We start from the raw sequence: 13,177 nt of genomic DNA on the forward strand, positions 1-13,177 counted from the left end.
TTGATGATACATGGAGGGGATTGGAACCATGGCAGTGAGATGATATACGATGGAATGAATGTAAAACTCAAGTTCTCCCATGTAAACTATCATGTAATTCACAATAAAACATTAAAAACAAAAAAGAAAACAAAAAACTTTAGAAGAATTCAGGAAACTACTATAAGGACAGACAAAATAAATGCAAATTTTGAAAAATTACAAACCCTGCAATTAGAAATACAAAAGATTAATACTAAGATTTTAGAAATGGACACTACATTGAAAGGGCAAAGCCATAGATTCGAAGCAATGGAAGCACAAATAAGTGAGCTTGGGGATAAATCTCTCAATATAAGTATGCTATAAGAACAATTAGAAAAAATCAGAAAAAAAAGTTTAAGAGTTACGTGGGACACCATGAAGAGGAACAATTAACAGGTAATTGGAATTCCAGAACAGGAAAAGACAATAAAAGGCACAGAGAAAATTGTCAAAGAGTTTGTTGGAAAAAAAATTTCCCTAACATCATGAAAAGACAAGAAGATAAGACTACAAGAAGTTGAATGAACCCAAACAGGATAGATCCCAAAAGAAAATCATCAAACTTTCTAAAACCAAAGACAAGAATCCTGAGAGCAGTTCAAGAAAAATGAAAAGTTACCTCAAACAAGAACCAATAACACTAAGGTCTGATTTCTCAGCAGAAATCAAGCAGGCAAGAAGGCAATGGGATAACATATGAAAAATTCTGAAATGAAAAAATTGCCTAACAAGAATCATATATCCAGCACAGTTGTCCCTCAAATGCTCTTGTTGTTAAGCACTGTCAAGTTGGTTACAACTCATAGCAACCCTGTATAGGGTTTCCAAGGAGCAGCTGGTGAGTTTAAATCACTGACCTTGCTGTTCAAATCGAATTTGATGTCAAGTGCTAATCCTATGGTGCCACACAAGGTGAAACTAGGGCATTTTCTGATAAATAGATATTAATAGATACTAAAGGAAATAGTTATTAAAGGACTAACTTTATAAAAAATGTGAAAGGGTGTTCTTTGGTCTAAGAACCAACAACAGTAGACAACAACCTGAAATTAACATATGTGACGATATAATCCAGAACTCAATCCAGATCTAAAAGTATTAAAAAAAAAAAAAAAAACCTGTTGTTGTTGTTGTTAGTTGCCATCGAGTCAGTACCAATTCATAGCGACCCTATGTACAACAGTCTTGGGCTAACCTCACAACTGCTGCCACTAGGGGTCTTCCTCTTTTTCTCTGGCCCTCCACCTTACCAAACATGATAGCCCTCTCCAGTGACTGGTCCCTCCTGACATTATCTCCAAAGCATGAGACACGAAGTCTGACCATCGTGGTCTCCAAGGAGCACTTTGGCTGTACTTTTTCCAATACAGATCTGTTTGTTCTTTTGGAAGTCCTTATTACTTTCAATATTCTCCTCCAACATCATAACTCAAATGCTACAAAACTGAAAATAGGGAAGCAAAGATATCAATTTATAGTGCAGATACAGAACTTGCAAATGGAAGTCAAGTAGATTTCAAGATAAACCAGACTGTTCTAAATGGGGGGGAGGGATAATAAATAACAGGGCAACCTCAAAGAAAATTAATACACCTATAGATAAAAATGAAAAAGAGAAAAACCAGAAAGAGTTAGTGAACATTAACACAACAGAAATGAAAAAAATGAAAAGAAAACCCACAAACAAAATGAACTCAGTGCAGAAAATTATGTGGAACAAAGAAACCAGCAGCACCACAAAAAACACATAGCAAAATGACAGTAATCAATTCATATCTATCAGTAATTACACTGAAAGTAAATTGATTAAATGTACCAGTCAAGACACAGAGAGAGCAGACTGAATAAGAAAACAGGATCCTTCAGTACACTGTCTACAAGAGAAACATCAAAAACATAGACACAGCCTAAATGCTCATCAACAGAAGAATGGTTAAACAAACTTTGGTCTATATACACAATGGAATACTATGCAACTTTGAATGAATGAATCTAGAGGAATCACAAAAGGACAAATACTGCATAAGTCTAATGTAAAAAGTTAAGAAACAGTTTTCTTAATAAAAGAAACAATCAATGAGGGGCTAGAGGATAGACACATGTTAACATGGATGACAGGGCAGGCAATATATATAACAAGAGGGTCCTTAGCAGAGGAAAGATGAAGGCAGTGGGAGATCAGGGAGGAATGCAATGGCTAAAGTGAATATAGGTAAATAATGTTAAATGTTGGTACAATGAAGCAAAGCATATGATTTGCTGAATATAAAACTTATGCTCTGATCTGTAAAACTGCACTGAATTCACAATAATTTTTTTGAAAAACAAGATGGCGGCTAGGGTTTTCTTGAAAAACAAGAACTGCAGTGAGGAGCTCCGTCAGCATCAACACAGAATACTGGATGAAGCAGGCTCAAGGGGTGGTCTCAGAACTCTGAACCACATATAAAGGAATAGTTAGAAAGTTGGAAGGCTTAAAGCCAGTGGAATTTGTAGCAGAAGCAAGTAATCCAGTGTTTTCTAATCCATGGCACTCAGCTGCTCCCTGAGCAGCCATCTTGGGCGAGAACAAATGAGGGAAGGATCAGAGCAGCAATGGATACCTGACAGAACCATGGAGATAAAGGTATGGACATTCTTTTTATTTTTTTATATCTGTTCATTGGTCTCTTGCTATCTGTGCAACTCCATTTTGGTGAATAAAGGGGGTGCTTGAGCGAGTGGACACCCCACCCCCACCCATAGAGGGTTCTATTATGGATGGACACAGATTTCCTCAAAATTTAAAGGGACAGTTTTCACTTAAAACAAAACGGCAGCACAAAAGAGCCACAGCTGGCCCTGAAGTGTTTATCACTAGTAAAAAGGCCTGAATGGGGGTTGTGGAGTGGGACAGGCAGACTAAATGGGAAACAGGCCAAAATTCAAATCCTGAGTTACATCATAACGACCAGCAGAGGCATCTTGAAATTTCTCAGGAAGAAGAGTGAAAAGGGAAGCCGCCCATCTCCTGATCACATCTACCTGGAAGCAATCAGAAAGCATAAAAAATTCCAATCCACACACCCATCTAAGCACTAAGGCCAGGATAACTACTGAATATGCCCAAAAAACAGAAACAGATGACCATTTCAACACATGTCCAGAAACAAGATAAAGTGATTGAGATAAATGAGCTAGAGTTAGATCTACACTCTTTACTGGAAGGAAGGCAGGCTTTAGAAAAGCCTGAGAAGGAATTCAGAAAAATGATTGTGTTTCAAAACACCTTACAATGGAGTTGAGAAAAATAAGGAAGAAGTCAGGAAAGCACTACAGGAACAATCAACTAAGACAGATACAGCATTGGAAACAATTCAAAACCTACAGAAAGAGGTCCAAACGATTAATGATAGAATATCAGAAATGGACAATACACTGAAAGTGCAAAGAAGTAGAATTGTAGAGATGAAAGCCAGAACTAGTGAGCTAGGAGCTAAATCTGTCAATACTACTAAGACAGAAGAACAAGCATAAAAACGGATAAAAAATCAGAAGAAGGTCTAAGATTCAACATGAAGAGGAATAACTTAAGGATTCTCAGCATTCCGGAATAGGAAGACTCACACAAGTCCACAGAGGAGATAGTTGAAGAGTTGCTTGAAGAAAATTTCTCTAACATCCTGAAAAGCAAAAAGATAAACATTCAAGAAGTTCAACGAACCCCAGGAAGGATCGACCCTAAAAGAAAATCACCAAGACATAATAATCAAGCTCTCCAAAATCAAAGATAAGGACAGAGTCCTGAAAGCAGCTAGGGAAAAGAGAAGTGTAACACACAAAGGGAAGCAAATCAGACTAAGCTCAGATCTCTCAGCAGCAACCAAGCAGGCAAGAAGGCAATTGGGAGACATATATAAAACCCTGAAAGAAAACACTGCCAACCAAGAATCCTCTACCCAGTAAACCAGTCAATCAAATATGTGGGTGTATTTAATTGACATTCCAGGATAAACAGAAGCTAAGGGATTTTGCCAAAGCCAATCCTGCACTACAAAATATCCTAAAGGGAGTTCTGTGGACTGAGAACCAACAAGAACAGATAACCAGAGATTGACGTACGTGTACACAGGGTAGATAGGGATGGGCAACTTAGACATTGGCTACCTAAAATGAGGAGGCGATAAAGGCATGAAGTGACTGGCTTACAAGGTTTCAAGAGGAAGTTTGGTTTAAGTGTGTGGAGGAAGAAAGAGTTACCACTGAATAGTTTTCATCTTGTCTAGATGGGTCTGGTTAAAAGAGATGGGGATAAGATTCTTATGATTCAATAGTGAGTAACTGTTATCATGACTAATTGCGACTGTCACAATTGTAAAGGTAGAAGTTTTATAGAAAAAAATGGGGGAGCAGTTACTCTTACAGTCCAGAAACAAAGGACTCTAGGACCATCAAGGGAGCAGAGCACAAGCGGAATGAGGGACCATATCCAGGGAAGCAGCGACACCAGAGATGGAGGCAGAGATGGGGACATGGCAAGGGGGAGTGGCTGAGGACTCTAGATTCATGGAAAGAGAGGCAGACTTGCAGAATGTGTCCTTTGGTGGTGTAAATTATTATATATGCCTGAGTATGTAAAAAAAAAAAAAAAAGGGGGGGGCAGGCTAAAGTGAATAGAGAGAAATACTTTTAACATGGAGGGGATTGTAATCATTGTGATGAAACAAGCTGTATGATTTGTTAAATGTAAAACTGCTGGTCTGTCCTGTAAAGTTTCACTCAATCCACAATAAAAACTTAAAAAAGAAAAAAGTTTTCTTTCTATTTTTAGAAATTAACAAAGTCTTCAAAACTGGAAAATGTATACATTTTGAAGGGAAACTAAATATGTATCCTATAAAATTTCTTGAAATTTTTATTAATACTTTCAAGCATTAGACAGACATATCCTTATGCTGACTATGAGGTCCTGACTTTTTATTGTGAGAAAAACTGGCATGGCCAGTTATTGAAACTGTACAAATTATATGACCATTTTCTAAACATTCTCAGCTCCAGGCTTCATATAGCTGAATCTTACTAGTTCATGGAGTTCCCTAAAATCCAAGCATGGTGTAGAATCACCATATACTTGATATCCCAGGTATTATCAAAATTCAAGTTTTACCAAACTCATGTAACAGAAGTCTCTATAACCCATATGTCTCTAATTTCTTGCAACATTCTTGAACAAACTATCAAGAATGTCCTTCATATTCATAGCAATACTATGGAAGCACAACCTGAAATATTTTTAAACTGATGAAGAAAACAGATTTTTTAACCTATGTGATAGATTAAATTGTGTCCCACCAAAAATATTTGTCAACTTGGTTGGGTCATGATTCTCAGTGGTTTGGCAGTTATGTAGTGATGTAATGTGGCAGATATGTGATGATTCCCCATGATGTGATCTGATGTGATAAACCAGTAAAAAGATTAAGGGTGGGATTGTTGTTTTGTTGTTGTTGTGCTGTCAAGTCAGTTCTGAACCATAGCAACCCTGTATAGAGTGTCCAAGGAGCATCTGGTGAGCTTAAACTGCCAAGCTTGCAGTTCAAATGGCTTTGCAGTCTGGCGCATTAACCCACAGTGTCACACCAGGACTCCAAATAAGACTTAGGTCTTGCAAAATAATATCATGGGAAATCCAGCATCATTTCTAACACCAATGATATATTTTCCAACTACAAATCCTTCATCTATATTTTCAACTTTTACATTCCAATCACCAGTAGTCATCAATGCATCTTAATTGCATGTTTGATCAGTTTCAGACTGAAGAAATTAATAGGATTCTTCAATTTCATCATTGCTAGCTTTAGTGGCTGATACACAAATTTGAGCAATAGTGGTATTAATTGGTCTTCCTTGTAGATGTATAGATATTATCCTATCACAGAAAGAAGTGTACTTCAAGAAAAGACCTTGAAATGTCTTTTTTGACAATGAATGTGACACCATTCCTCATCAATTTGTCCTTCACAACAGATTAAACCATATGATCATATGATTTAAAGTGGTCAATACCAGTCAATATCAGTTCACTAATGATTTTGGTCTTTTGCATTCCATCTCATTTTTTACTACTTCCAATGTACCAGGATTCATAATTTGTATATTCCATGTTTTGATTATTAATGGATATTTGCAGTGGTTTCTTTACATTTTGAGTTGTGCCACACCAGAAAATGAAGGTCCCAAGAAAGTTACTCCCTTCACATCATTAAGGTCAGCTCTACTGAGAGTGAAGCAGCCAGCTGATCTGAAGTGCGGGAAGATGTATGTGAACTCTCAAACTTGCAACTAGTACCCATTTGACCTCGCTTGGATAGCTAGCTGACCAGAACTCAACCAGATGAAGATAAACTTGCTTGATACTGTGAGCAAGTAAAAATTGCTACAATTTGATGAACTGGACCTTTGGTTGTGGATGAAGTTGCTCAAACTTCCAACTAAAATGGAGGATTTTTCATATCAAGGAAAAACTTGTTCCCTCAGGTTTATAGGGATGGGAAACTTAGACCTGGCAATCAAAGATGGGGGGTTATACAAGGATGGGAGTGATTAACATTTCAGTCTAGAAGCGGAGCGGAGAGCGGGACCCTACCCAGAGAAGCAGTGACGCCAGAGACAGAGGCAGAGATGATGATGTGGAGAAATGGAGCAACTGGAGACTTTAGATCCAGAGAGGGAGAGGGACTGTGTGCTGACGACTGGGGTGCAGGCTTGTAGTGTATACCCTTTGGTTGGTTGAGGAGGCATGAAGGGATTGTAACCATGGCAATGAAACGATATACGATAGAATGAATGTAAAACTAATGTTTTCCCATGTAAACGATCACATAATTTACAATAAAACATTTTTTTTAATGGGGGGCTATAAAGACTGGCTCACAAGCTTTCATGTGTGTGCTTAGTTTCAGAATCAGGGGGTAAGGTAGAATCCCGACTGAAAGGTTTTCCTCTTTTCCAGATGGATCTGGTTAAAGGGTATGGGGGGCCAATGAGAATAAGATTTTATGATTCAATTTTAAGTAACTATTATCAGGATTAATTGTGATTTCTAAAAAGGAAATCAAGAACAACATACGATTTGCAATAGTGCCTAAAATGATAAAATATCTAGGAATAATCCTCACCAGGGACATTTACAATGAAAACTATAAACCACTACTACTTCTTTTTTCTTCCCATTGCCTTCGAGTTGATTCTGACTCATAGTATTCCCATAGGACAGAGTAGCGTTGCCCCACAGGGTTTCCACGTCAAAATCTTTAGAGAAGCAAACTGCCACATCTTTCTCCCAAGGAGTGATTGGTATGTTTGAACCTCCAATCTTTCAATGATTAGCTGAATTCTTAACCACTCTGCCACCAGAGTTTCTTAGAATACTGCAGGTGATGGTGATGGTTGTGTGCTATTGAGTTGGTTCTGACTCATAGCAGCCTTGTATAGAAATTCTGAGGCTATAAAGCTTTACAGGAGCAGAAAGCCTCATCTTTCTCTCATGTATATTACTACTACAAGGGATTAAAAGAGACTATAAAAATGAAAGGACATTTCATACTCATAGACTGAAAGACTTAATATTGTGAAAATGTCAACACTACCCAAAGTGATCTACGGATACAACATAATCCTGATTTAAAGTCCAACAACATTCTTAACTGAAGTAAAAAAACAAACAAACAAACAAAAAACTCACCAACTTTATATGAAAAGAAGTGAGCCCTAAATAACAAAAAAAGTATTGAAGAACAATAAGGTAGGAAGTCTCACACTCCCGCATTTCAAAACATACTATACAATTATAGTAATCATATGGCTGGTACTAGTTTAGTGTTAAACATGGATCATTGAAGTAAGATTGAAAACCCAGAAATAAATCCATTCATCTATTGGCAACTGATTTTTGACAAGTCAAACTCCATTCAATGGTGAAAAAAATAATATTTTTAACAAATTTTGTATTGTTGTTAAGTGCCATCGAGTCAGTTCTGACACATAGTGACCCTGAAATGAAGTGTTTATCCTATAGTGTCACACCAGTCTTCCCTTTAACAAATGGTACTGGCAAAACTAGTTATCCACTTGTAGAAAAATGAAACAAGACCTATACCTAACACCATAAACAAAAACTAATTCAGTTGAGTGGGAAAGAAAGGAATGTCAGGAAACATAAATACAGAAAGCCTGTAAGCCTGTCTTTAGCTTATAACTGTCTGGAATACCTAAAAGGGGTTCTAGAACTTGTCTAGTGAAATAGGCTTCTTTCAGAGCCCTTGCAATGTATAGGACCTTAGGTCCTATATAGGTGAGCCCCATCTAGAACCTTCTGAGGTAGGACATTCCCACTAGAGAGAACAAGCAGACCAGCCTGAAACAGCTGGAGCAATACAAGATGCATCTTCAAAGAAAGATCAGCAGGAAAAATCCAAAACAAAAATGGCAGTATGATCGGCTACTACAAGAACAAGCAGGGAGCCATCAAGGCAAGCAATCAAGTCCCTTCAGGACAAACCCCCCTCTAAGACTGAAATTCAAAGGGAACACACGAACAGGCATGTAAGCTTGCTGGCGACTACATTGGTCTACTGGTGAGTGGAAGAGGGGGAAAGGCAATAATGAAAAAAATGGGCTGCATTTAACCACGTTCTACAGACTCCCGTTGACCTAGAAATGAGAGAGAGAAGAGGAAGGGCTGGTTGGTCTAAAGTGTGGTGAAACCTGGGGACTCTTGAGCCTAGGGACAAGGACATAGCTCTGGAGAACTAGAGCTGAGACTGAAGCATCCAGTTGATATGAAGTGAGGGAAGACGCACAAGAACGCCCAAACTTGCAGACAGTACCTATTTGACCTAGCCTCGATGGCTTGATAGACAGAACTCGACTAGAGGAAGATTTAAAAAAAAAATTTTTTTTTTGTTAAAGGAAATGATCTTACAGTACAGCAACAGAGGACCCTTGGACCATCAAGGGAGAAGAACACAGGCAGAGTGTGGGACCCTATGCAGAGAAGAAGCGACACCAGAGACAGAGGCAGAGATGAGGACATGGAGAGAGGGAGCAGCTGAGGACTCTGGACTCACAGAAAGAGAGGGTACTAATGGCCAAGAGGAAGGCTTGCAGAATTTCTGTTCCCTTTAGTTGTTTAAATTATTATATATTCCTGAGTGTTTCTGTGTACATTCCCCCACTGCCCCCTCCCCGCCAAAAAAACAGGGAATGGAAGCAAATACTGTTTAATGATGATGCATGGATGAAATTGTAATCATTGCAATGAAATGATGGTGTAAAGCTGATGTTCTCCCATGTAAACTATCACTCAGATCACAATAAAAACTTTTTTAAAAAACGAACTCAAAATGGATCAAAAAACTAAAAATGACTAAGTTCTTGGAAGAAACATAGAAAGTTAAAAAAGAAAAGAAAGAAAGAAAAGAAAAAAAAATCTACAGACTAGAAAAAATCTTCAACAATGACAATTTTGCTACAGGTCTAATCTCTAAAATATATAGAAAACTCCAATAATTCAACAACAAAAAGGCAAACAACTCAAATAAAAATGGGGAAAGGGCAGACATTTCACCAAAAGAGGACATTCAAGTGGCCAACAAACACATGAACAGATTCTCATGAGAATTGTAAATGGAAACTACAGTGAGATACCATCTCATCCCTGCTAAACTGTCAATTATTTTAAAAAGCAGAAATAAATGCTGGTAAGGATATGGGGAGACTGAAACAATTATCTTCTGCTTATGGGATTGTAAAATGATATGCACACTATGGAATATGATATGGCATTTCCTCCCAAAAAGTTAGAAATAGAACTACTTGTGTGATCCACAAATCCTCATGGTATATATTCTAGAGATCTAATTGAAGAGACACAAACAGACACATGTACACCTATATTCATTGCAGCACTATTCACAATAGCAAAAACATGGAAACAACCTAAGGGTCTGCTAGTGAACGAACAACTAAGCAAAATGTCTTACAAAACACACACACACACACAAAAAAAAAAAAAAACATACAAAAACTTGAATACTATTCACCCATAAAGAATAATGATAAATTCTCAGAACATAATATATTATGAAATAATCTGGAGGACATTATTCTGAATGAAATAAATCAATCACAAAAGGACACATATGATCTCACATTTATAAAAAGACAAGACTGCGCATACATATAAAAACCAATATTCATTGGTGGTTACTAGGGATGGTGGGGTGTGGGGAAAGGGGGAATCACATACTAGATACTACATACTTGTTATTTTTAATGACAGGAAAGGTAACACCAAAAGTAGGTGAAGTACATATAGCCTGATCAAGGTAAATCATGTTGCAACAAGAGCATCAACAACCAAAATATGTATGTGTGTACATATGCATGCATGCAGGTATATATTTGTTGTTGTTGTTAAATGCCACCTTTGTTGCTGTTGTTAATTTCCATTGAGTTGATTCCGACCCATAACGACCCTGTACAGGGTTTCCGAGGCTGTAAATCTTTATGGGAGCAGAAAGCCTCATCTTTCTCCCACAGAACAGCTGATAGTTTCGAACTGCTGACCTTGCTTACGGTTCACAGCCTGATTCGTAACCACTACGCTACCAGAGCTCCATAGGTATGTGTATATGTATGAATATATAAATGAATCTATATGTTTAAGTAAGTAGCCATCATCCAAATTTCTTGGCATAGAAGAGTGCTTCCAGTGTTGTATCCATTTATTGAAACATCTCAAGTGATATTCTGTCAGTTCTTCCAGTGTTGTTTTTCCCAGTGTCTTCAGTGCAGCTTGAACTTTTCAACTACCTAAAATAGTTGAAAGATGACCAATTCTTTTTAATACAGTGACTCTATGTCTACTCCTTCCATCTTCTTTTGAAGCTTCCTGAATTGGTGTGGTCCTGTAGGATAAGCACTGGGCTAAACTACCAGTTGTTCTGCAGGAGAAAGATGAGGCTTTCTACTCCTGTAAATATTTGTTGTTGTTATATGCCATCGAGTCGGTTCCGACACATAGCGACCCTGTACAGATTTTCCGAGGCTGTAAATCTTTACGGGAACAGAAAGCCTCATCTTTCTCCCACGGGGCAGCCTCGGAAACTCAGTACAGGGTCACTATGAGTCGGAACTGACTCCACGGCACATAACCACCACCACTAATTGTAAAGTTGGCAGTTCACACCCGCCAGCCACTGCTTGGAAATCCTATACAGGGTCATTATGAGTTGGAACTGACTCGGTGGCACTTAACAGTCCTTCAGTATTTCAATGTGAGGCTTGAATTTTTCTTCAGTTCTTTCAACTTGAGAAATGCTAAGTATGTTCCTCACTTTTGATTTTATAATACTAGGTCTCTGCATATTTCATTATAATACATTGTTTTCCTGAAGTAACCTTTGAAATCATCTGTGCAGCAATTTTACTTCATCATTTCTTCCATTTGCATTAGCAAATATCCAAGAGCAACTTCCAAAGTCTCTTTTGACATCCATTTTGGATTTTTCCTTCTTCCTTGTCTTTTTAAATGATATTCTACTTTCTTCATGTATGATGCCCTTGATGTCATTCCACAGCTTGTCTAGTCTTAGGTTTTCAGTGCTCAGTGCAGCAAACATATTTTAGAAATGGTCTCAAAACTCATTTTTTTATATACTCAAAGTTGTGCTTTGGCTCTTTTGAACATGTTAATTTTTTTTTTTTCAGCTTCAACTTGAACTTGCATATATGCAATTGATGGCTTGTTCCTCAGTCAGTGCCTGCACCATTCCAAAGCAGGTGATCAAAGCAGAAATTATGTAAAAACATCATTAATATTACATGCAAGTAAATTTTTGCTACAGATCATACCAATATGGTTATAGTGGTATATGAGCAGGGAACTACCAGAAATTTATTCTGAATTTTGAAAAGGATCTGAAATGAGGAAATATCATATGGATCCTGGCTAAAAGCAAAGAGTACCAGTAAGATATTTATCTGTGTTTTATTGACTATTGCAAAGCATTCAACTGTGTAGATCACAAAAATGATGTGCAACATTGCAAAGAATGAGAATTCCAGAGCACTAAATTGTGCTTATAAGGAACCTGTACATAGACTAAGAGACTATTGTTAGAACATAACAAGTGGATACTGTGTGGTTTAAAATCAGGAAAGGTGTGTGTTGGGGTGGTATCTTTTCACCATACTTACTCAAACTGTATGGTAAGCAAATAATCCAAGAATTTTAACATCAGGATTGGAGGAAGACTCATTAACAACCTGTGATATGCAGATAACACACTCTTGCTTACTGATGAAGATAAAAATAATACAGCCTTCAGTATAGATAGCACCTCAATGTAAAGAAAAGAAAACTCCTCACAACTGGACCAAAAATAATTACAGAAAACATTGAAGTTGTCAAGAGTTTCATTTTACTTAAATCCACAATCAATGCCCATAGAGGCAGCAGTCAAGAAATAATCAAATGACATACTCATTAGACAAATCTGCTGCAAAATACTTCCTTAAAGTATTTAAAAGCAAAGATGTCACTTTGAGGATTAAGGTGTACCTGACCCAAACCTTGGTATTTTCATTCACTTCATATGCATATGAAAAGTGGGCAGTGAATAAAAAAGACTGATGCCTTTGAATTATGGTGTTTGTGCCAGAAGAAAGAACAAATCGGTCTTGATACAAGCACATCCAGAATGTGCCTTAGAAGGAAATATGCTGAAACTTTGTTTCAAATACTTTGGACATGTTCTCAGGAAGGACCAGTCCCTGGATGCTTTGTAAATCAGAGGGTAAGCAAAGATTCTCAATGGGATGGATTGACACAGTGGCTGCAACAATGGCCTAAAACATGGCAATGACTGTTAGGATAGCACAGGACCAAGCAGTGTGTCGTTCTGGTGTGCAAAGGTTCTGTATGAGTTATAACCCACTGAACTGCACCTAACCACAATAAGAAGAACAACATACTAAGGGTTTCAAAAGGTTTATGGAAAAATGGAATTAAAATGTAATGGTATTTTCAATTTGATGAAATTGACCTACACCTATGGGTGCAGTAGCTCAAAAGATGGAACAAATCCTTACAGCAAGAATCATTCCC

The sequence above is a fragment of the Chrysochloris asiatica genome, unplaced genomic scaffold (genome assembly GCF_000296735.1).
Source record: "Chrysochloris asiatica unplaced genomic scaffold, ChrAsi1.0 scaffold00118, whole genome shotgun sequence".
NCBI lineage: Eukaryota > Metazoa > Chordata > Mammalia > Afrosoricida > Chrysochloridae > Chrysochloris > Chrysochloris asiatica.